The sequence below is a fragment of the Ursus americanus genome, chromosome 3 (genome assembly GCF_024610735.1).
Source record: "Ursus americanus isolate L20-20 chromosome 3, mUrsAme1.1.p, whole genome shotgun sequence".
Lineage (NCBI taxonomy): Eukaryota > Metazoa > Chordata > Mammalia > Carnivora > Ursidae > Ursus > Ursus americanus.
The window spans coordinates 20,517,105-20,542,167 of NC_142129.1; the positions used below are offsets into that span (position 1 = coordinate 20,517,105).

A 25,063-nucleotide genomic window follows, 5' to 3' on the forward strand; every position below is an offset into this window, starting at 1 on the left:
ACATGGGTCTCACGTTTTTCTACAAGGTTCTTTCCTTCTTGATGTTGTTCCTCTCCTGCACCCCAAACCACTCAATGGTGGTCCCTTGTCACAGCTGTTCCTGCTGGTATATTCTGGAACATGTTGCTTTCCTGGCCAAGAGCTGCTTCCCCACAATGCTGCAGCTTCGAAACCCTGAAGGTACCAAACAAGGCTGCATTCCGGAACTTCAGGCCTCCCAGAGACGCCATTTTCTGACAGAAAAGGAAGAAGGCTCTCTTCAACCCTTCCCCCCTTGTCACGGAGCCCTACTGTGGCACATCTGTGCTCTGGAAATATTTCATTGCAGAGAACGTATCCCTTTCATTTCACAGGACTGCGATTCCAACCTTCTCTTCCAGTGAAGTTGGAACACGTGACCAGTTATGCCTTTGGGGTTTTTTTCCATTTTTTTTCTTTAAATTCAATTAATTAACATATAGAGTATTATTAGTTTCAGAGGCAGAGGTCAGTGATTCATCAGTCTTACATAACACCCAGTGCTCATTACATCACTTGCCCTCCTTAATGTCCATCACCTAGTTACCCCATCCCCCACCCCCCAACTCTCCAGCAACCCTCAGTTTGTTTCCTATGATTAAGAGTCTCTTATGGTTTGTCTCCCTCTCTGATTTCATCTTGTTTTATTTTTCCCCTCCCTTCCCCTATGTTCCTCTGTTTTGTTTCTTAAATTCCACATGTAAATGAAATCATATGATAATTGTCTTTCTCTGATTGACTTATTTCGCTTAGCATAACACCCTCTAGGGGGAAATGTGCATGTAACTTCTGGGTCAAATCACCAAAGAGGGGCTGTGAGTTCTCTGTGCCCTTTGTTCCTTCCCCAGGGACGCCACATGTTCCAGAGGCACAGCAGATTCAAGTGACCTGTGTTCCCAAGTCGTTTTATAGAGCGGAGCAGCCTTGGAGACGTGCTGCCAACACTGACTTAGTGAGAAATAAACCTTTATGTGTTCAACCACTGAGATCTTTCCCCTCAGCACAATTTAGCTTAACCTAACACAAAGTTCCTTTAGCTTTGCTTGGACCTCTAAGGCCCAGGCAAAAAATTGGAGAGAGGCCAGAGAACAGACACCCTAAAGCCTTTCCCATCTCCAAATCTTTCCCATTTTCCCCCTAATGTGTTTCCCTCAGATTCCACATAAATATCACCTGCAGAGAGTCCCAGGGGAGCCATGTCATTAAGCCTACTGCTCAGGAGACCAATCAGATTTGAAGTTCCGATTGGAGCTGGTTGGTGGTGGTGGTAGTGGTGGTGGTGATGATGGGGGGTGCGGTGTCAGAGAAAATTTGGTTTTTTGGGCGATAGGGGGTATAGCACCAACTCACAAACCACTCCCCACAATATGATGCTACCAGGTAGACCTGAGGATGGTCTATATAGGAGGGAATCACATTTCCTGGGGGGTGACTGTATAGCTTTCGTTGGGGACAATCCTACCACAGAGATAAAAACATGTTGGTTCCCCTCAATCGTCAGTAACAAGGCAAAAGGGAACATTGGAATTTCTTATGTACTTAATTTCAACATCCTCCAGTGGAAACGTGCTTAGTATCTTGCTGAGAATCTGGCAAATGTGCGTGGATCCTATTCTGGCTCTCCCCCTAATTGCTGGACAAAAAAATACATCCGATTTGGCAAATCCTTAGCCAGGTGGTAATACCAGCATTGAATGGTCTTCAGAGTAAAGACAGAAAGAATGCACAGCCCAATAGGTAAAATGTAAATGAAGGGAAACTGTAGCTAGTCTGAGGACCATGACCCAGTAGACATGGCAATGGAGCCAGGGTAGAGAGGTCAGAAGGGAGTACACATCTTCCATAGTCTGGACCTAACCATGGGTGGGCAAGTTCAGAATTCTGGAAGTGGGTGATAGATACACCGTCATAGTTGGGTCACAGCTCTGCTTAATCATTCAAGGTCAACGAAGGCAGTAGCATCCCTAAGACAGATAAACAAAAATTGCTAACAAGTTTTACCTCGGGAATAGAAACTACAAAGCTTCACTTTGTAAAGTAGTTTTCTTCTTTCCCTTCAAAAAATGTTTTGCTCGTCCTTATTGTATCTTATCCTTACAGCTATGGCATCTGGTAGACACAGTAAACTGAGGAGCAAACTAAGAACTAATATTTACCTGGCCTCCAACATTACCAGGTACCATGCAGAGGACAAATGAACTCATTTACACTCACTTTGTTTTTGTAAGAAATATTATCTCTAGTTGTAAAGTAAGGAACTAGGGCTCAAAGAAGATCACTTGCCCACTGTCAGTGAGGCAGTAACAGCATTACCCAGATTCCAACCCAAGTACATGTGACCTCAAAGCTCATCCTCTTTCCATGGACTTCATTGTATTTATTGACCAACATCACAAAGCAATCGACAATGGAATCAGGCCCAGGAGCAGTTTCTGCTAATACCCAACACCTAGTTCTGAGCTCTACCTGGCAAGCCATAGTATGTAATTGTCAACATCTCACTATAAACAAAACAGGCCCATTCAGCGTCACCCAGAAAATGCCCATAGTGCCGAAGAGTGGAGGGGAAGACCCCGCCCACCTCTCACTGTTTCCCCACACTCTCCCAGTGCCTGGGCGGGCTCCAAGGTATACAACAGAGACATTTTAAGAGCAGTTACACAAAACTGCATGCAAGGACCCAAACCTCAACATTATACCAATGACACCTCTCTATTATGCTGTTCAGCTCAGAAATAGTAGGCTTGATGAGCAAAGTTGTTCTTTTTTTTTTTAAGGAAGGGTTTGTACCCTGATTATTTCCCAAGTTCATTTGAGATGGTTTTCGGAATGAAATAGTATATGAAATAAGATTTTTTTAAGAAAAGGCATTCAAAAGATTAGGTGAATAGAGATTATTAAGCACTTGAGATGAGTTAATTATCACTGTTGAGCCCCAATTTAGCTGTATTTCCCAACAGGTAAAACATAGTTCTCACTACCTAATGATGATAATTTTTTATTTATTTTGTAGTTTTGAGTTTTTATTTAAATTCCACTTAGTTACCATGCAGTGTAAAATTAGTTTCAGTTGTAGAATTTAGTGTTTTCATCACTTACATACCGCACCCAGTGCTCATCACAAGTGCCCTCCTTAATACCTATCACCCATCTAGTCCATCCCCCACCTCCCCCCTCGCAACATTCAGTTTGTCCTCTATTGTTAAGAGTCTCTTATGGTTTATTTCCCAATCTTTCTCTTTTTTCCCCCTCCCATACGTTCACCTGTTTTGTTCCTTAAATTCCACATATGAGTGAGGTCATAAAGTATTTGTCTTTCTCTGACTGACTTATTTCACTTAGCATAATACACCCTCACTCCATCCACATCTTCGCAAATGGCAAGATTTCGTTATTTTTTATGGCTGAGTAATATTCCATTGTGTATATAGTACTACACCTTCTTTATCCATTTGTCGGTCAATGGACATTTGGGCTCTCTCCACAGTTTGGCTATTGTTGATAATACTGCTATAAATATTGGGGTACATGTGTCCCTTCAAATCAGTATTTTTGTATCCTTTGGGTAAATACCTAGTAGTGCAATTGCTAACTCGTGGGGTAGTTCTATTTTTAACTTTTTGAGGAACCTCCACTGGCTACACCAGTTTGCATTCCCACCAACAGTATAAGAGGGTTCCCTTTCTCCACGTCCTCACCAACATCTGTTGCTTCCTGAGCTGTTAATTTTAGCCATTCTGATAGATAATAATTTGGTAAATAATTAAGCGGTTTTTAAAAACTGTGTGTGTGTGTGTGTGTGTGTGTGTGTGTGTTATGTCACTGATTTCAAGGAGAAATGTTCCCTGTGATTATTCATATGTAAAAGACAATAGGAACCATGAGTACTAGTATTTCTTCCCTCCCTCTCTTTTTTCTTTCTTGCCATCTTGCCTTCCTTCCTTCCTTCCTTCCTTCTTTCCTTACTTCTCCTCTTTCTCTTCTTTCTTTGGTTTATAAAATATAGAGTAGTATAGAATAGTAAAGAATAATAGTTACCCACTCAACAGCCACAGGTAATTTATGCTATGTTTTCCAAAAGAAAATAAATGTAACAATTGTAGGGGGAAAAAAATGGAAGCTGCTTCTCTTATCATTCACAATTCATTTCTTATTCCCCGCCCCCCCAGGTGCAATCACTATCATCAATTTAGTGTATATTTTTCCAGTCCTGTTTTTAGATTTAAATATAAATATAAGTAAATATATATACACACATAATATGTATAAGTTTCCCTGTAAATGGTCTCATTTAAATGGTATCATTGAACACAGCGTTCTGCAACTTACATTTTCCACTCAACATTATGCATCTGATACCTATCCATGTTGACACACACAGATCTAGTTAATTCATTTTACTTGATAAATAATATTTCATCATATGACCATACCACAATTTATTTATCCCTTCATCCATCCCTCCTGGACATATTTGTTTCCGATCTTTTGGCATTATGATCAGATTTACTAAGGATACTCTTGTGTATGACTGCTTGTACACATCTTGCAGAATTTTTCCTTGGGATATATACCTAGACATGGAATTCTATATCTATTTCAAATTTTCTTTGGTTGCAGACAACAGAATTCACTATGGTTTGTGTAAATAAAAAGTGGCTTAACTGAATGATATTAGATGGCCTATTAAAATTCTGGCAAGACCAGAGAAGCAGGCTGGAACAATATTGCCAAGGATGTCCTTACTTGGAGAAATACTTCAGTATACCACAGAACTCTTCTGATAGAAACACCAAAGTTGCTACTTAGAGCCCATAACTCTATGGTCTGGAACACTCAGAAATTTGAGTTCAGCTACCCCAGAAGAACCAGATGTCTTTCTTTCCTTATCATTCTGTAATGCTTCCTTTATCCAATATCAAGGTCCTATATATGGTTAGATCTGTGTTTGCTCTACTATGTTCTATTGATATATTCGTCTATGCCTACATCAATACTACACTGACTTAATTATCATGTCTTTCTAATGTATCTTCTTGTTTAGTGAGACAAATCCCTTCTTCTCTTTCAGAATTACTTTGTTTTTGTACATTTATTCATATGAATTTTAGAATCAACTTGTCAAGTAAGAAGATAAATCATGTTGAAATTTTTATTATATGTGCATTGAATTTACAGCCTAATTTGGGGAGAATTGATGTCTTTATAATAAAGACTTCCCATTCACAAACATGTTCTATCTCAGCTTATTCATTCTTCCCACATTACTTAAATTTTTATAATATTTTTTATTATAATTATTCGCATGTACTTTCTAGGTTTCCTTGCCATCTTTTTCAAATTTAACTTTCTAATTTGGTTGATACCGATGTGGAAAATACAATAAGCCTGGATGTGCTGATCTTTTACCCAGCAAACCTGACTTAAAAAAACTATTGATAACTTTCCATTCATCATTTGGGTTTTTTGTAGAAATAATCAAATAATGTGTAAATAACAATTGCATCTTTAACTTTCCAGTTCTTATCCTCTCATTTTATTTTGGTGTTTAATTGCACTTGTTACAACCTTAAGCATAATGTTCACACTCACGATGGTTAGCGGACATTCTTGCCTTCTTCTTTCTTTAAATGAGAGTGTTTCTAGTCTTTTGTAATTAATTATGGTATTTGCTATAAGTAGTAGATATGATTATTAGATTAAGAGACTACTCTTAATTTGCCAAGAGATCATGTTTTAATCACAAAGGAGTGTTGAGTTTTATCAAATCCTTTTCCTACATCTATTAAGATGATCGATTTTTTTTCCCCCTCATTTCATCTTTGAAGAAAACAAACTGACAGTCACAGCCAGCACAAAATCAGATGATCAGATTATCAGACCCGGAAGCATCCTGCGATATGATCCAGTGTTCTCAATGGGACTATGGCATGCAGGAATGGGGAAAACTTGGACTGTTTAAGATTGCCCTACATACTACAGGAGGGCTAGTAAGCCTGGCCTTCGCTCATTAGAAGCAAGATGCACACTCTAAGTTACATGGAAATCAAAAACTGTCCCCACATAGTTACAAAGGTCACCAGAGGTGCCGCCACGTAACTTTGACACCACAAGAACCCAGAGTGGTCCAGAGGTCTGCAGGACTTGTCCTAACCCTCCCCCAGATTCACTTTAGAGCAGTTCTGACTCCTCCCTGCTGTGAAATCTCCACCCCCTTGGCCCCAACCCTTGCTAAAGAGCTGTCGAGTTGTTCAGGTTCCTTCGAATTAACTATGTTCCTGCCCTAAGCGATCCTTCTGGGGACCCCTAATTTCCTTCATTATAATAATTCTAAAGGCCACTCAATAATTCTCCACTCCTGCTTGCTCTTCTCTGGAGAGTCATGCCTGACCTGCCACCAACCAGCCCTGCCAGTCCCACTTCTCAGATACAGTGGATGTCCCAGTAAGAGAGGAAAGAAAGTGACTGCTCAAGACTGAAGAGACAGGGGTGCTGCTTACATTCCGTCCCCCTCACTTAGCCATAAGCCTTCCAGTAAGAGCAGAGCGTCCAACAGCTCCACGCTCTCTCCCCCCCTTGGGCACACACACAGCATGCCAACAGCTACCCAGGGGGGGCCTGCCCAGGCTTCTTCAAGCCCAACCTTTTGTGGGTGTTGGGGGAGCAGCCTGCAGCCTCTTGGGAAGAACTGACACAGAGGTGAGTGCTTACTGTATGTCCTTACTTCCCAAACCACTGCAGCAGGGGAAGTGGAGGCTCTGGGCCAGGGAGGGGGGAAAGGGAGGGGGACAATGGTCATGGCAGGGGTGGGCGGGCCAAGTTCTGTCCAGAGGACAGACTTTATTGCCTTCCCGTTGGAAAGAAAAGCCAGAGCAGCCAGTTCCACCCTGGGACCTGGGAGTTCACCAGGAGCCTCGTGGAGTCATTCTGAACAGTCTGCCCAGCCCAAGCAGTACATGTACACTAGAAGCCTTCCTAGTCCCAGGGCACTCAGGTGCCCTCATTAGCACGCATTCAAACATTTCTTGAGTATCCACTTCGTGTTCAAAGATTAAGAAACCCATTCCCGTGCTCAAGTGCTCCCCAGTCAGCTGGGGAGAAATACAGGAATATGACTCGAGAGGGTGCACAAGCCCCAGCAGAGGTACGCAGACCGTCAACAGAAGGCAGTGACCATCGCCAAGGGAGGACTGGGAAGGTTTCACTGAAGGGAGTGCCACTCCATCCCTCTGTCTGACGCCTGTCTGGGGAGTGGGCAAGCAGGTACAGCCCATCCAAGCAGACACTGTGGGTGGGTGGCACCCAATCCACAGCTCCCCCATTTCCACTTCCTCCTGCTCCTCAAGATCTGCCCCAGCCACCGAGGCTCTGGACTCCACCCTTCAGTCAATACGCATCTGAGGAACAAGGGGGAGGGAGCATCAAGATACCACCCAAGATGCCTGAGCTCGGGTAAGAGGGGGTATGTGCAAACCTGGCTGGCTGGCTCAGCAACGGAGGACTGGCTGCGGGTGCATTCTGAGTCCAATATGGGCTTCTTTTGGTTCTCAAAGATGTTCATTTGAACCACAGGTGCAAGCAACTGGAAGACATTTTAGAAATCATTATTCCGGTACTTTGATATAAAATCTGCCATAACAATTTCCTAAGTTTCAACTGTCTAAATTTTTGATAGTCATGAAATTAATAAAGATTGTCAATGATGAAGACAGAAAACAACAGAATGCCTAAACTCCTTGATGAACAACATGAGACTGAGGGCATTCTTCTCCTGCCACTTACTAGCTGCGTGAGCTGGTACAAGTAACCTAACCTCCCTGAGCCCTCTACTCGTCTGTAAAATGAAGACAAGGACATATACCATGCATGATTGTGGCAGCTGCTTAATAAATGGTAGCTAGTACTGTTATTCCTAGGAGCTCAGGAGCAGAAAGATAGCTCCTGTGTATACTTTCTAAGAATAATTTCTAAGTCAGAGCTGTAGTACAGACCAACCCAAGCAAGGATGACATTCCAGAGTAAATAAAAATGGGATTCAGTTAATGGAAGACTTGCCAGGTCAATAAGGCAGAGGGGAAAGTTACTATCAGTTTCTGTATTAAGGAAATCTCAGGGAGAAATTCCAAGAAATGCAGCTTATTCATCCATCCATCCATCCATCCATCCAACCACCTATCCACCTATCCATCCACCCATCCAACCAACTACCCATCCACCCATCCAATCATCCATCCATCCATCCATCCATCCACCCATCCATCCATCCATCCACCCATCCATCCACCCATCCATCCACCCACCCATCCATCCATCCATCCATCCATCCATCCATCCATCCATCCATCCCAGGAAGGAATTGGGAGCAAGAACACTCAAATGCCATGAGTTCCTGGATATCAAAACCATGCCCCATCCCAAAGGACATGGACAAGAAAGTCAACAAAGATGAAATTCAGATGGCCTGTTAACAAACTTAAAATTTTCATTTGGCTTTATGAACAACTAAAAACTCATAAATAAAAATCATACCATTTTCCCCCCTAACCGTGTGGCAATAGTTTCAAAATGTGAAATCTCTGTGTTTATAAGGGTGCCAGGAAAAGGTGGCTCTCAAGAGTGTGCTGGGAATCCAATCTGAGGTAGCCTTCCCAGCGGTTCGGAAGAGAGGTTGGGGGTGGCGTAGCTGTTGAGCAGGTGCTGCCTCGTGCACAGCACCTCCAGATGGGATCCATCTGTGTGCGGCCTGCTCCTGTCCCAAACAAATGCTCCAACTCCAGAAAAATGTGTATTTGCTTTGACCTCTCTGCTTCATTTCTAGAAATTTATCCTTGCAAATAATGGCATGTACAAAACATATAGCTATAACGATGTTCTTCACAGCTTTGTGAGTAATATTTAAAAGCTAGAAACAACCTAAGTGCCAGCAATGGGCGCTTGGCCAAGGTGGCCGCGCAGCATAGTAGCTCTTGGACTCAGGAGCCAGAAAGAATGCAGTGAGGTTCAAGCTCCAGCTCTTCTGCTCACTCCCTATGTGACCTTGGGGAAAATATTGCCTAAAAACTTGTTTTCTTATTTATAAAAGGTGGATAGCAATAAGATTTACCTCACAGATCTCTAGTAAGGAATAAATTAGGTGATGCATGCAAAGCATAGCCCATAGGAAGTACTTTATAAATATTTGCTATTATTAAATAAATTACACTATAACCATATGATGAAATTCACAGCACCCATAAAAAAGATGTTGTAGAAAACTATCCAGTGATGCTGGGAAATGTTTATGGATATTGTTAAGTGCAGGAAGTAGGTTATTTACTGTATGATATCTAGTTTTGCTAAAAATATATCTTTCGAGAAGGAGAAGAGGGAAATAATTTACATCAAAATGCTAACCATAGTTATTTCTCAGTGACTGGGATGACAGGAGATCTTTGTTTTCTCATTTAGGCTTTCCTATATTTGCCAACTTTTCCTCAAAAGAGAGGTAGAAAGACGGCACCAGAAGTAATGTAACTCTGCTTGCTACTTATTTTTTATGGCAAAGATGGACAATAATTGACTTTACCCCTTACAGACATTCTAGAAAACTGTAGAGAATGGTGTCCTACAAAACTCCTAACAAAGTGTCCATGTCCCACACCCTTTTGGGGAGGAAACAGCTAAGAAACCTCCTAACCCAGAGGATGGTAGGTTCCGCAGCCTGTGGGACCTGCAGGGCCTCACCTGAGCCTGTGGGTCCCACCCCCAGTCCCCTCATCACAGAAAACAAATGGGAGGAGGGGAAGGGGTGGGGAGCAGAAGGGCAGGGGGTATCCTCCTTGAGAGCGCACACCCCTCCCCCCTCCTCCCTATGGACCTTGTCATCTTCTTTGCTGCTGTTTTTTATTCAATCTGCCCAGGGGCCACCATTTTCCAACTGCGTAAAGTTTTCATGCATTGTCCTTGATCATTGGATCCCCTGGGGCAAAGCAAAGACCCCAGAATTCCCCCATAGCTAACTTGGGCCCAGTGCACAGGCCCAGGGCAGGACTGGCTACTTCCTATGGGCAAAGGAGATAGAAGGTGAGTTTGAGGCCTGAGATCAAGTCAGTTGGCCTTCACTCCTCTCCCCAAATCTACCTCCCCGATCCCCTAAGTAAAAGATGGTTTTCCAAGACCAGAAAGAATGGAGGCCAGTGGCTATGGATGGCATACGGAAGTGGCATCCGGGGGTTTGTTTTTCAGGCTGGAAGCCATGGATAGGTGGAGAATCCTGCACATTGCCACGGGCGCCATCACCCTTACTTGGCCTCTATGTTGCATGGCTACCCTCGTCTGCAATCTCATTTAGAAGGTATTTGTGGAGCCACAGTGGCTTTCTAGCTACTTCCAATTACTCTCCAGCTCTCTCCTGGGTATTTGCACACTTTGGGATGGCTTTCTGAGGAGGTTTTTCTAGATGGTTAGCCCCTGATTGAGTGCACCCAAACAACTGTTTAGGGTAAGAGAATTGGCTTTCCTCCCCTGTCTACAAAAAAAAATAAATGACAGTAATACCTGCTGACTCGCCAAACCCACAGGACCCTTGGTGATGAGCAAACAGGGTCACCCCAGAAAGACTGGAGAGCCCCCTGGAAAAGAGGTATTTTAACACAGAGAGAGGTTTGAGGTGCAATTCTGCCTGACTGCAAAGCCCTGTTCTTACTACTCCATTCTACTATCTTGGGAGTAAACGTGGCTTGCAGATCGAGCTGGCTGCTACATTCCAGGGGCTCCTATCTGGAATGAATTGGAACGAACATTCCCTAACTCGAATGTCATAGCTGCAGCCCTAACTCTTCCAGCTTTCGGTACCTTCAAAGGTCAAAGTGCCCCCTTCTGTACTGACCCTACTGGAAACCTTTGACGCCCACCTGCCCGATCCTTGCCATTGTTTGATTTCAAGGGGAAAGTGGCAAGGGATGCCATTTAGGGACACAGGAGTAAAAGAGAAAAGGCACTGTGAGCAGAGACGGGTGGAGGCTGGTGTGAGAAACCCGTCGTTCTCCCCGCCATCCCCACCTCCCTTCTAGCATTGGCCGGACCGCACAGCAGATGCTATCGTATCCCACCCTAGACTCATGAGAGACTCCTTCTTCTGGGCAGGAGCTGTGTCTTTTGTTTCTGAGAGCTTATGGCATCTTGGAATGCCAAATGGCAATGGCAAGACCCTGAGCAGCCCTACCTGAGGCACCCCAGGCCTGGGTCAGAGCTGTGTTTGCCTGAGTTAGGACCTGTCAGTCACCAGTCAGGCTATACACACACGGAGAGCTGGAAGACTCCTCAAACAGGAAAACAGAAAAGAAGCTGCAGGCAGAGCGCCAGGTACCTGCGAGACCTCCCTGGAGCCAAACACACACACCCATCGCCACAAGGGTCCCTGTCTCTCCTCCAGTGAGATTTTTTCAGGAATCAGGCTGCATGCTGTAAATACCGTGATGAGGAAACACAGCGTGCGTGAGCCAATGCAGCTCGGGGAGGAGGGCAGGACAGGCGGGTGGGTGGGGACCCATCCTTGGGCATGTTGGATTCAAGGTGTTGGCAGACATGATTCTAGAGCAAGCTCCCCTCCCTTGGGACCCCATAACAGATTCCCTATTGCCAGGAGAGGGATTTCCCATCATCCTCCCTTTCTCTTGTCATTGCTGGCGCCTCCTGAGCTGGAAGGCGGGCTGACAAGGTTAAGGGGAGAGAAGATCTGATATGCTATCACGCTTCTCAGGTCCATGACAGGCAGACTTGTGTGGAGTGGGCCCATGGCTTTCCTCTGCTCCCCTCCCCAAATAACCCTCTGGTGTGCCAATCAGAGAGGAAGATAAGAAGCTGACTCTGAGTCCTGCTCCCAGAGCCTAAACCCTGAGGCAATTATTTATGGGCGCTCCGATGTGTCGATCAACCCCCAGCCTGGGGCCTCCTCTGCACGTGTGCTGCGGGAGCACCGCGCGGGAGTGGCCTGGGCAGCGGGGATGGCATTCAGCAGGGACGGGACGTGGCTCTCTCACACAGCCTGTGCAGCATGCTGGGCCCCAGAGCTTGACAAGGACCACCCTTGGAAAAGCTCCCCACCGCTGGCTGCAAGACAGACCCGCCCCTGTGGACGGGGGCCCGGGAGCCCCCCAGCAGAAGTCCACGCTCCCACTCCAGGTCACCTAGAGCCATTCAAAGTGCCTACCAGGGTCGGGCTGCAAATTCTTTACTGCAGGTCCGCAGTGAGGTAAGGACAGAAACTGAGCAAGCGTTTTGAGACTTTTATAGCAAATCCGACAGAGTAATTTAATAGGTTTATTCTAGTAGTAAAAGGGGGACTTGCATTTTCATATCTTTTTATTGCATTTTCCCAGAAATGTATTCTCAAGAAAAATATAGATTTTATAAAAATATCATTCTGCAAGAAACTGTCAAAGAAAAACCCTGTTCCTTCATTCCAGAGAGTTTGAGAAGCCCGGGTCTAGATACAGTCCACTGCTCCGAGTACACAGCATCGAAGCCTCCAGGCCACTGCCTACTTGCTCTCTTACAGGAATGCTGAGAGACTGCAAGAGTGGAAAACAGAGAAGAGAGATGAAAGAGACAGGCAGGCTGGCCTACAGGGAAAGTGCTTCCTTCCAGTCTAGCCTGCTCTGCCTGAGCCCAGATAGTCTGTACGCCACTAAATGGCACAACAAATTCAGTCCTTTGTGGCACTCAGATTATGGCTACAGGGCAAGTCAAAATAAAGGCAATTCACTGGAGGCAAGGCCCCTCAGGGTGGCTACCCAGAAAGCCCAAAGCAAGGCAATGCAGCAGCCCTGAAAACACTCATCCTCGGCAGCAGCCCTCTCCTTGCACAGCCTGGGCCCTCGCCACTTCCTTTCTCGTCTGGAGATTCTGCCCTTTGAAGAATACAGGCTGATCAGGACCCAAACCCCTCCCCATCACTTAAGCTGGGTAAGACCTCCCGAGAAAATTTTTCAGCTCAAGCAGAATATCTAGTGACTAAAAATGAAGGCACTGTGGTCCAACCTACGTGAGCTTGAGTTTCAACTCCTCCACCCCTCCCTATGTGACTTGGGGCCCACCACTCCCTCCATTGGGGCTTCAGTGTCTCCATCTATAGAATGGACAGAATAATACCTAATATCCACTGAACATGTGAACTATATGCCAGATGTTGGCTATTTGCTTTACCTGGAGAAATCTCAAAATAACCGTATGAGATAGATATGTCTATTCCCAGTCTTCAGGTGAGGAAACAGGTGTAGAGAGGCTAAGAACTTGCCACGCTCCCACAGTGAGTAAAAGCCAGGACTCCGCGTTCAGCAGTCCTGCCCCCCGAGTTCCCGGTTTGGATCATGACAGGACGCCACCCCAGCACCACCACCTGACTCACAGGACTGCTGCGGGGATAAAATAACGCACTTATCACTGTATCTTTCTAAATATGAATTGCTATTGCTTTTGACATGATTTTCTGAGGGCTTTTCAAGGCCTCTGAATGTCCCCTGGCTTCAAAGCTACCACCCAGGGCAGCAAAAGCTTTAGTGAGCTCCAGAAGGAACTAAGCCAGGGCTTCCTTGGCAGGTAGCCCAGCCCGCACACCCTTTCACAGTCCAGGGTCTCCTATAAATATGCCAACAGCAAATCAAAGGCTCCGAAGCAAATCTCAATAGCTACTCAATTTCAGGCTCTAAAGCATTTTCAGTCCTGCACCTCACATCCAAGTTCTTCCACGTTCCCAGCTCCTAGATCTGTCCACTATGTCCTTCTAAATGTGGAGCCCCTCTCTGCAGAAGACCAGAGATGCCAACTATCAAAAGAAAGGAGCAGGACCAAAGGGTCGGGAGGACATTTGAGGAGGTTGCCTGACTGTCCATAAATATTTATGACTACTTGATGGAGTCCACGCTGGAGCCAGGATTCTTGGCAGGGCTTCCCCTGGAGGATTTTTAGTGCAGGATTGGGGAAAGCTGAATACCGACTTCTTTCCCTGCCATGCCCTTGAAAACTTCAGACCCATGCTAATGAGCGCATTCTGTGGAAGGTCAGTGTGCCAGGCAAGGTGTCCTTGGTACATCTAAGCTGTATGACATAACGCTGCATAGATATTAATATTCTCGCCTTACAGATCAGGAAACCGAGGCCAAAGAAGATAAGCAGCTGGCCTAAGGCGATGCGGCCAGCAGGTGGAGGGGCCAGGATATGACCCAGCTGTGAGGAGCACTGGTGTCTGAGCCTTTCCCCCTCCAGGAGGAATCCTTCCCACTGGGTACCCTCCCTCTGGGCAGGATCCTGGATCTCTACTAGGTCTAGTTGCCTCCCTTCCTTCCCTCTTCCCTGAGCTCCAGGAAGGGCTTTGCTCCACCACCAGCACCCGGAATGATCCTTCATGAATTCGAGCTTCCACACCACACTGCCAGGGGTGTGGATGTGTGCTCTCTTTCCCTGCCCCTCTTTGGGTCTCATTGGTTTTACTTCCAAGGTGGTGCCTTTGAGAGAGAAAGATAATCTCATTTATTAGGTGGATGCAGAGTGTCTGCAGCTCTTGCTTACTGGTGCTTAACCGCCTCACAGTTTATAGGAGGAACTCATGTCAAAGCCTCTATTGGACATACCCTCAGCACAGCTTTGTTCCAGGCTTATGGGTTTCTGGAAACACACAGCAGGAAAGTGCCATATCCCTTGTTCCCCAAAGGGCGGTGATGGGTATGTCAGAGCCACAGTGTAAGCCTCTGAGTGACTATGTCCCATGTCAATGATGGCACAGTGCCCACAGTGCCACCACTACCAGAATCCTCTTGGGTGCCTATTTGTTAAAACATGCATTCTTGGGCCCCAGCCCACCCTCTAAACAATAATGCAGTCTGCAGTGGAGTCCAGGAATATACCCAGGCTTCCAGATGATTCTAACATTTACAGAAATTGTACGATCTTTGACTCAAAGCTCGGGTTTCAGAAACAGAACCATCTGGATTCAAATCCTAGCTTTGGGCAAGTTGCCCAACCTCCTCAAGCTTCAGTTCTCTTCTATTGTAAAATAAGAGTAGTCCCTGACTCCTAAGACATCAGGAAGAGACAGAGAGAAAGTGCTTAGTTAGTGAAAGCTAAGGTGTCCCTCTTAAGTTTGTCCACTTCCGTCCCGCCATCCACAGCTTGAACATAGTGCCCCGACGTGGTAAGTATTCGAAAGGCAAGGCTCAGACACCTGTTGGGTTTTGCTTTCACAAACCAGGGGAAATTGAGGAAACTAGCCGATGAGAGCATTACAGGTGAAGGACAGTGATCAGAGGGGCAAACTCTTTCTCATTCTAAGCAATCAACCCACAAAGAAGTGGTGGGCACCTGCTGTGAGTCCAGCAACGCCGAGCAACCACAGCTCTTAGCCACAGCAACTTGAATTGCACTTGAGGAGATGAGGTAAAAACATACAAGTTCAAATAAAATAAGAATTAACTAAAAGAACAAGACAATCATCAAAAGATGCTTCCCATTGGTTTATTCATTCAGCGTATGTATTCATTAATTGCCTATTATGTGCCATGGACTGTACTAGAAACCAGAGATAACAAGACTGAATAATACAGTCCTTGCCTCAAGATATTTAAAGTTCAGAAAAGGAGACAAATTGGCAAATACGATGAGCAAATCAATGTTCATGATTAATTTACTTTCTTCTGGCTATGCATATTGGAAAAGGTTAAGTCTCACAGTATTCGAAATACTTCATTCAGAGCCCAGGAGATCAGCCCTAATACTTGAGGAAGGCATCTGAGGTCTGGTTTCCTATCTTCCAAAATGCAGAGCTTCAGACTCAATGTCTAGAGACAAATATGCCAAGTAGACCACTATCAAAGTAGTAACGGCAGCCAGTTTTGAAACTCTTATCTAAAGGTAGCTATGAAGTGTGAAAACACAAGTAAATCTGTTCTGAACAGTTAACCACAATCCAAGAGAGGGGGAATAGAGAGCACGCCCAACCGACCTTTAATAACCCCAATATCATGAGGAGGTAGACAGTTTGGAGGGAATCCAATCACATCCACACTTCCTGCAAACTCACGGCTTGGTTCCTTGAGGGGAGGAATAGCATCTGTTTGTTCATTGCTACATTGCCCATGCCTAGCGGAGTGGTGTCTGATGAAGGTTCACTGAATGACTAAATGATGCAACTGTCCAGATGGGAGAATGCAAAGTGCCCAGTATGCAGCCTACCATCAGACCAGTGGATTAGTAGCAAACAGCCCTTTTTATTTTTTTATTATTATTTTTAGTCTGAGAGAGAGAGAAAGAGAGAGTGGGGGGAGGGGCAATGGAAGAGGGAGAGAGAGAATCTTAACCAGGCTCCACACCCAGCACAGAGCCCAAAGCAGGGCTCGATCTCACAACCCTGAGATCATGACGCAAGCTGAAATCAAGAGTCAGACGCTTAATCGACTGAGCCACCCAAGTGCCCCATCAAACAGCCCTTCTCAAAGTCCAAACATCTCAGAGCTCTGGACCTGTGTATCCAACGGTCTCTTTGTCATCTCCTCCGAGATGTCTGGAAGTCACCTCAAACTCCGAGGGGATAAACCCGTCCTCCTTCCTTGCACGTGCTTCCCTACGGCTCCATATCTCAGTGAATGCCGCCACTCTCTGTCTCGTCACATCTGCCAGAAACCAAGGACAGTTCATTTCACAGCCCTGTCCTCACTCCTTATCACCCATCATCCCTTGGTGCTTTCTATTTACTTCCCGAAATTCTCTCAAATTCACCCCCTGCCATCACTCTAATCCAAGGCGGCCTCTTTGTCTGGAACTAACACCGTTGCCCCCCGGCTCACCTGCCCACATCCGCCATCCCTAGCATCCCCCCATTTTGCTCCCCCTCTACCTGCAACACCCGTTCTTCCCATCTGCATGTGGTTAACTCCTTCTCATCCGTCAGACCTCAGACCGGTCCTCTCCTTCCAGACTCGGGCAGAACCCACTTGCCTTGACTCTAAATATTTCTCTCTCTTACCGCTTGTCACTACTGTCCAAAGACCAACTATATTCATGCCTCTGATAACCAGCAGGATGGTAGAAGGGAGACAGTTCCCATAGTAGGGACTCAGTTTACACAAAAGTTTTGTGAAGAGAGGGAGGGAGACAACAGTCCTTTTGTGCTACAGAAGGATTCAGGGTTACTAAAGGAGTGAGCCTCTAGGCCCTGGCCTGCTTGGCTTATGGGAGGTGACCGTGACTCAGAAGGTGCAAGTTTAAATGCTCACGACCCCCCGGTGGGTCCCACCGAGGACAGAAGGGGGCTGGGTGACAAGAGGAGGGTGGGGACAGGAAAGCCTGACCCTGTGTTTGGGTCTTGTCTGTTTTTTTTTTTTTAAGATTTTATTTATTTATTTGACAGAGAGAGACAGCCAGCGAGAGAGGGAACACAAGCAGGGGGAGTGGGAGAGGAAGAAGCAGGCTCCTAGCGGAGGAGCCTGATGTGGGGATCGATCCCAGAACGCCAGGATCATGCCCTGAGCCGAAGGAAGATGCTTAACGACTGCGCCACCCAGGCGTCCCTTGTCTTATTTCTTAAGAGAAGTCCAAGATCAAAATTTTATATAAAGTCTCCTGGTTTTTGAGTGCTGGCAACTAATTCAGAAATTATAAAAATACTCCGGGAGCCAAATAAAACCTGTCTGTGCTCTGGTTTCTGCAGGACAACTTGCGGTTGCCACCACGGCAGCCACGGAGTTTTCTGTTTTCCTGGCCCTCGCCCCGCACAGCCTCATCGCAAATTCCTCTTCCACCCCTCGAGCACTTGGCAGAAAGCAGACCTGCTCCGGCTGCTGGGGGAGCACTGCGCTAAGCTCCTCACCTCAGTTCTCCGTGGACTCTCCCCAGTTTGTTCCTCCCTCCCTCCCCTGCCCCAACAAAATTTCATTCAAGCCTCCTCACCAGAATAGGAAGATCTCCGGACTCAGGCCGGCCATGTACCCACAAATGTCTTCTCCTTCAAAACAACTTCTCAGAAGAGCCTTTCTTTGTGGGGGTGCTCAAGGGAGCCAGATCCCACCCTGGATCTCCACCCGGCCTCTCTCCCCTCCCCTGTTCCTTTACCCTCCACTCTGTCCTCCATTTAGCAGTCCGAGGCCAGAAACCCAGGGCTTGAAGGAACAAAGTTTGAAAGCCGTTGTCCCATTCATTCCCCAAAGATTAACACTCAAAATCAGCTCTCATGGAACTTTACATCAAAAATTAGGGATGTACTGTATGGTGACTAACATAATATAATTAAAAAATATTATTATAAATAAAAAAAAAATCAGCTCTCAAAGGCCAAGCCAGTAGGATGGAGATCCCTTGCACCATGAAATTGGATATCCTCAAATGCCACGAGCAGCCACCCTCCACACCCACTAGCTGGGGACTACTGCAGAACGGGGGTGGGGAGAGCCCCAGATGAAAGTCTTGGGCAGTACCCAGAGGGTACCCACTGTAGGAAGTGGGAGTTAACAGCAAGAGGGAAAGCAGTGAGGCTCCAAACTGCCGGATATCTGGATGTCCTACAGGTGCCCCCAGCCCCCTGCAGGTCCTGACTTGTCCCCTGTGTGCATCCGAAGCCCTCTTGGTCCCCTCTCCTTCCCATCCCCGAGGATGGCACCACACCTAGTCAACAAGTGGGACTCTTGGCAAGACGCATTGAAATAGTCACCCAATCACCAAGACTACAAATTCCACACCTTCCTATTTCCCAAATCCTCATTATGCCCAGAGCTTCAGTTCAGGCCACCGTCCCTTTCCCTAGATGACTGCTGTCACTGTTCAGATGACCCCTCTTCCTCCCTTCTCACCCCAAATCTAACCCCACCATACTGCTTGAGCAATCTTCCAAAAGCCTAAATCAGATCTGGCCATGACCTAACCCCTGGCATGTCTCCAAGGGCACCCCATGCAGCAGCCTGGCGGGACTGCCTGGGGAGCCCGGGCTCCCTCTTGCGTCCAGGTCACCACACCTGCTATTCTACCTGCCTGCAGGTCCCTTCCCCACCTCCTTATCAGCATGATAGTCCCTGCTGGTCTTCAGGGCTCCAATGAGGTGTCTGATCCTGCAGAAGGTCCCTCCTTATCCCCCCCCCCCTTTGCTTTCCCTCTTCCTTCCTTACCCCCTTCACATATTGCCACGGCATTACTTAGCCTATGGCCCTGCAATGCTCTCTTTGGGCATCTCTCACCTTAGACCGTGAGCCACTCTAAGACAGTGACCATGTTTCAGACACTCACTGGAAGCTCAGCACTGAGCACAAAGTACTGAATGAACGACTAGAACATTCTAGCCTCCACCTTGCACCTGGGGTCGGCTGTTTCCAGTCTGTCTCTCGGCACACACAGCTGATTTTTAGCATTTGTAGTTTATCTCCCAGTGAAATTTGGTGCCAGCTGTGGTCACCTGTTTGCTCTCTGAGCTTTGCATTTAACTAGAAATTAATTTGGATTATTTAAGCTTTCCTTGCCCACCGGAGAAACTCTGGGTAAATCCAAAGCTGCCGGCGATTTTTCTTTTTCCATTTAATCTCTTTCTCTCATGCACCAACTCTAATTTTGTGCTTTCTGGCTTCCTCCCTCTTCAGTGCTTAGTCTTAATCTGCCATCTCTGACCCCTCACAAACGCTGATTCACCATGGATCTCCATCCTCCCACCTGCTCATCTCAGGGAAACTAAGGCCAGCCCTGCCCAGGGGCTCAGCTACCTCACCTGGGAAGTCTGGAGCAACTCTGAGAACAGAGATCAGAAGGGAGAAGTCCTGAACGCCAGTCTGCTGCCCTCCCAGCCCAGACAGTGCCTCACTGCCTAGGAGGGTCAGGGATTTTTAAAGGCAATTCTTCGGCTAGAAGCTCTGAACACCAGCAATGAGGACACAGAGCACAGTAAGGAGGCCACGATGGGCATAGAACCTGGCACTCACCGAGTCCCATTTCTGGTAAGATCGTGTCCACCCCCACCTGGGGTCGCCTAATGGTCTGTGACTGACAGGGGTACTTCCACTTCCCAGCTGACCAAGAACCCCGTTTCATCATTTAATACCTCCTTCCCCCAGGTCCTAGCCCCATCAACCATCTGTCCTTCTCCCTTGGCAAGAGGTCATTCCCACCAAAAGCAAGACTGGCACCTGTCCGTTGAGAAAGTTTGCAAAACCCTAAAGGAGGGCCGGGGAAAGGGCATGGGACTGAGAACCTGCCAGGTTAGGGAACTCAAGAAAAAAATGTGTGATACATAGTTCAAGGTACTCTTGCCCAAAGGCACACAGGAACCGAGCAGAGTCACCAACTCCAGGTTTTGTACAAACAGCAAATGGCTTTGTACACAAGGTCCATGGTCTCTGCTACATCACCCTGCAGAAAGTTCCTTGCAAAATGTAGGTTCTTATTTGGGGGAGAAGATTCTGCAACGTCAGATCAGAACTCCCTGCCTTGAGTAACTGGCAGCAGTAAGAATTCCAGAGGAAATCCCATGTGGCTACACTAATTTCACAAAGCTCTCTTCAGCACCTCTCCGGGCAGCACACTGCACTCAATCACAAAGCCAGCCTGCTCTCAAGAAGCTTACGGTTCCATGGGGAAGATGGCAGAGGCACAGAGAGTGTGAACCTTGAAATTAATGTAGGAGATTGATCAGTTCAACCACATTTCTAGGTGTAAGCTTAGATAATCCTTTGGAGTCCATAAAAAAGAAACCATCAGACAAGTCAGCCACATTGTCATTTTAACTAAAGTGCCTAAACCAGTTTTAGTTCCAAAAATAGAGAAATTCTAGCTTCATGCTTTTCTAGAAGTATGCAAGGAAGTATGCAATTTACCTTTGGTGGAACTAGCAGAAACAGTGAATTCTCCTTTCATTTCGATTTAAAAGAGAGAAATCCATTTATTCCAAATTCATTATCCACAAATAGATAGAATTTTCCCCTTGTTCCAATCTAGCTTTAAAGGTTATAGGAAATCATAGAGGAGATATGTAAACTGTACTGACCCTGGGCTCACACGTAGCAGGAAACTGCAGAGAAAATGGTCCCTCTTGCTTACTGATACAAAAGTCACCATGAGGGGCACCTGGGCGGCTCAGTGGGTTAAATGTCTGCCTTAGGCTCAGGTCCTGATCCCAGGGTCCTGGGGTCTAGCCCCGTATCGGGCTCCCCGCTCAGTGGGAAGCCTGCTTCTCCCTCTCCCTCTGCTGCTGCTCTCCCTGTTTGTGCTCTCTCTCTCTCTCTCTCTCTCTGTCAAATAAATGAATAAAATCCTTAAAAACAAAAACAAAAGTCACCATGATAGTACAAACCCAACCACAAGGCAAGGTTCTAATCGGTCCTCGTTCTCACCCCAAAGCTACAAAAAAGACAAATAAACCCCTCCAGCAAACTGTGTCAGAAGGAGTAGAAGCTGAGAGATAGCAATGCTAACTGGATTTGTACCTGTGATGCAGTCCCTTCTTTAAAAATGCTCTTCTCTCCTGGGCCCCTGTCTTCCTATTCCTCATCCCTTCTCATCTCCAACATTTAACTTTTCTGGGCAAAAAGAGGCATTCCTACTGAGAGGATAGATCAGTGGACCCAAGAGGGTGAAAACCAGTGGCCTTGATTTGGCGACATTTAAGTGTTTAGAATGTTCACACATTTGGGCTCCAAAATAATACTTTTAGGAACTGACACACAGGAAATAGTCAACAATGAGCATACATTTGTATCTGCAAATATTGTTTTGAATAATTTAAAATTGGAAAACAACTTATTTAAATCTTCATAAATGTGGGCTTTAAGTCTCTATGATATGCCTGTACATTGAACTGAAAGTAACGCAGAAGCTATGCAAGAAAAGGTGAACACTTTTGACTATCTAAAATATATAAATTAACTTAACCAGAGATGTAAAGGATCTATATTCTAGAAACTATAAATCACTCTTGAAAGACATTGAGGAAGACACAAAAAGATGGAAAAATATTCCATGCTCATGGATCGGAAGAATTAACATAGTTAAAATGTCCATGCTACCCAGAGCAATCTACACTTTCAATGCCATCCCGATCAAAATACCGATGACATTTTTCAAAGAACTGGAACAAATAGTCCTTAAATTTGTAGGAACCAGAAAAGGCCCCAAATCGCCAAGGAACTGTTGAAAAGGAAAAACAAAGCTGGGGGCATCACAATGCTGGATTTCGAGCTGTACTACAAAGCTGTGATCACAAAGACAGCATGGTACTGGCACAAAAACAGACACATAGACCAATGGGACAGAATAGAGAGCCCAGAAATGGACCCTCGGCTCTTTGGGCAACTAATCTTTGATAAAGCAGGAAAAAACATCCGGTGGAAAAAAAGACAGTCTCTTTAATAAATGGTGCTGGGAAAATTGGACAGCTACATGCAAAAGAATGAAAATTGACCACTCTCTCACACCATACACAAAGATAAACTCCAAATGGACTAAAGACCTCGATGTGAGACAGGAATCCATCAAAATCCTAGAGGAGAACATAGGCAGCAACTTATACGACATCGGCCAAAGCAACATTTTTCATTCTCCAAAGGCAAGAGAAACAAAAGATAAAATGAACTTGTGGGACTTCATCAAGATAAAAAGCTTCTGCACAGGGGCGCCTGGGTGGCACAGCGGTTGGGCGTCTGCCTTCGGCTCAGGGCGTGATCCCGGCTTACGGGATCAAGCCCCACGTCAGGCTCCTCCGCTGTGAGCCTGCTTCTTCCTCTCCCACTCCCCCTGCTTGTGTTCCCTCTCTCGCTTGCTGTCTCTATCTCTGTCAAATAAATAAATAAAATCTTTAAAAAAAAAAAAAAAGCTTCTGCACAGCCAAGGAAACAGTCAAAAAAACTAAGAGGTAGCCCACGGAATGGGAGAAGATATTTGCAAATGATGCTACAGATAAAAGACTGGTATCCAAGATCTACAAAGAACTTCTCAAACTCAATACGCGAGAAACAAATAAACAAATCATAAAATGGGCAGAAGATATGAACAGACACTTTTCCAATGATGACATACAAATGGCTAACAGACACATGAAAAAATGTTCAAAATCATTAGCCATCAGGGAAATTCAAATAAAAACCACACTAAGATACCACCTTACACCAGTTAGAATGGCAAAAATAAACAAGGCAAGAAACAACAATTGCTGGAGAGGATGTGGAGAAAGGGGATCCCTCCTACATTGTTGGTGGGAATGCAAGTTGGTACAGCCACTCTGGAAAACAGTGTGGAGGTCCCTTAAAAAGTTAAAAATTGAGCTACCCTATGACCCAGCCATTGCACTACTGGGTATTTACCCCAAAGATACAGACGTAGTGAAGAGAAGGGCCATATGCACCGCAATGTTCATAGCAGCATTGTCCACAATAGTTAAATCGTGGAAGGAACCAAGATGCCCTTCAACAGATGACTGGATTAAGAAGCTGTGGTCCATATATACAATGGAATATTACTCAGCTATCAGAAAGAACGATTTCTCAACATTTGCTGCAACATGGATGGCACTGGAGGAGATAATGTTAAGTGAAATAAGTCAATCAGAGAAAGACAATTATCATATGATTTCTCTCATCTATGGAACATAAGAACTAGGAAGATTGGTAGGGGAAGAAAGGGATAAAGAAAGGGGGGGTAATCAGAAGGGGGGATGAAGCATGAAAGACTATGGACTCTGAGAAACTGAGGGCTTCAGAGGGGAGGGGGGTGGGGGAATGGGATAGACTGGTGATGGGTAGTAAGGAGGGCACGTATTGCATGGTGGACTGGGTGTTATACAGAACTAATGAATCATCGAACTTTACATCAGAAACCAGGGATGTACTGTATAGTGACTAACATAATATAATAAAAAAACATTAAAAAAAATGAACATTTTCTATGGCAAAAAAAAAATAACATTAACAATGTCAAAGACAAACGGGTAAATTATGAGCAGTATATATGACAGGCAAACTAATTTATTTGATATAAAAAGAACTCTTTAAAATCAATAAGGAAAAAATAACCCAATAAAAAAAGGCCAATAACCATGTGAAAAGACGTTCAATCTCACACAAAGAAGTGTAAACTATATGAGCAGCTAGATTCAATTTTTCATCTACAATATAGGCAAAGTCCAAAAATTACCAGAATTTTTTTTTAATTGTTCTTATTCGTTTTTGGTGGAAGTGTAAAGCTGAGGGACAATCTGATAATCTCCCAACATCTTAAATTCTTGAATATTTCCACTGTAGGAATTTATCCTTGTATATATGCTTGTCCGGGAACATAAAAACACATAGGGTATTTACAGCAGTGTTGTCTGTAGTATCAAAAACCTGGAACAATATAACAAATAAAGGATGGTACTTCCAGAATGTGCCACACAATGGAGTACGATGCTGCTGTTTGGCAGAATGAGGTAGGTCTACGTACACTGATGTGGAAAATGATGCCCTACATACACTGGTATATTGACTGCTGAATGACTACAGAATACTGAATAATATTAATTATGGAAAGTCTCATTTGTGAGGTGTATACATATTTTTTTCACCTAAGGATAGAAAATGTCTTGAAAGATATGAAAGAAATATACATAGTGGCAACTTCCAAAGGTTAGAACTTGAGGGGAACAGGGATTTTATACTTTATTTTATATCATTCTGAACTGCTTGATTTTTCTTTCAATGATTATGTATTATAATTTTTAAAAACTTGAATCATTAATTGAACCATTATTAATAACCTACTCTGTTAATGGAATTGTGTAGACACTGGGGATACAGTGGTGAATGGACAGACATTACTTCTCAAGTCATAAATAATAATGCGAAGTGAAAGAGATTATTGCAAGAGAGGGAAGGAGACTACAGTAATGGGAAGAATGATCCCACCCAAAGTCAAGCAGAACTTTTCTAGGGAAGCATAAACAAAAACTCGGGGGAGGGAAGACAGAATTAGCAAGGCGTGTGATCAGACAGTTGATTAGGGACTGTTTTTCTTTGTGGTCAGCCTATTTGCCAGAGGGGTTGTGAAGGAGAGACTCCATCGTCCACTGCTG

At 45.2% G+C, this 25,063-nt stretch overlaps 1 long non-coding RNA gene across 9 annotated transcripts in view; it reads right to left on the reverse strand.

The window, feature by feature from the left end:
• The window catches only part of LOC123788940 (uncharacterized), a 450,302-nt gene that overhangs the window by 112,585 nt on the left and 312,654 nt on the right, over positions 1-25,063 (reverse strand). For all 9 annotated transcript variants that reach the window (XR_015723826.1, XR_015723824.1, XR_015723830.1 and 6 more), the window contains one exon: positions 7,493-7,600. This is a non-coding gene — a long non-coding RNA (uncharacterized LOC123788940). The remainder of the gene's footprint in view (positions 1-7,492; positions 7,601-25,063) is intronic.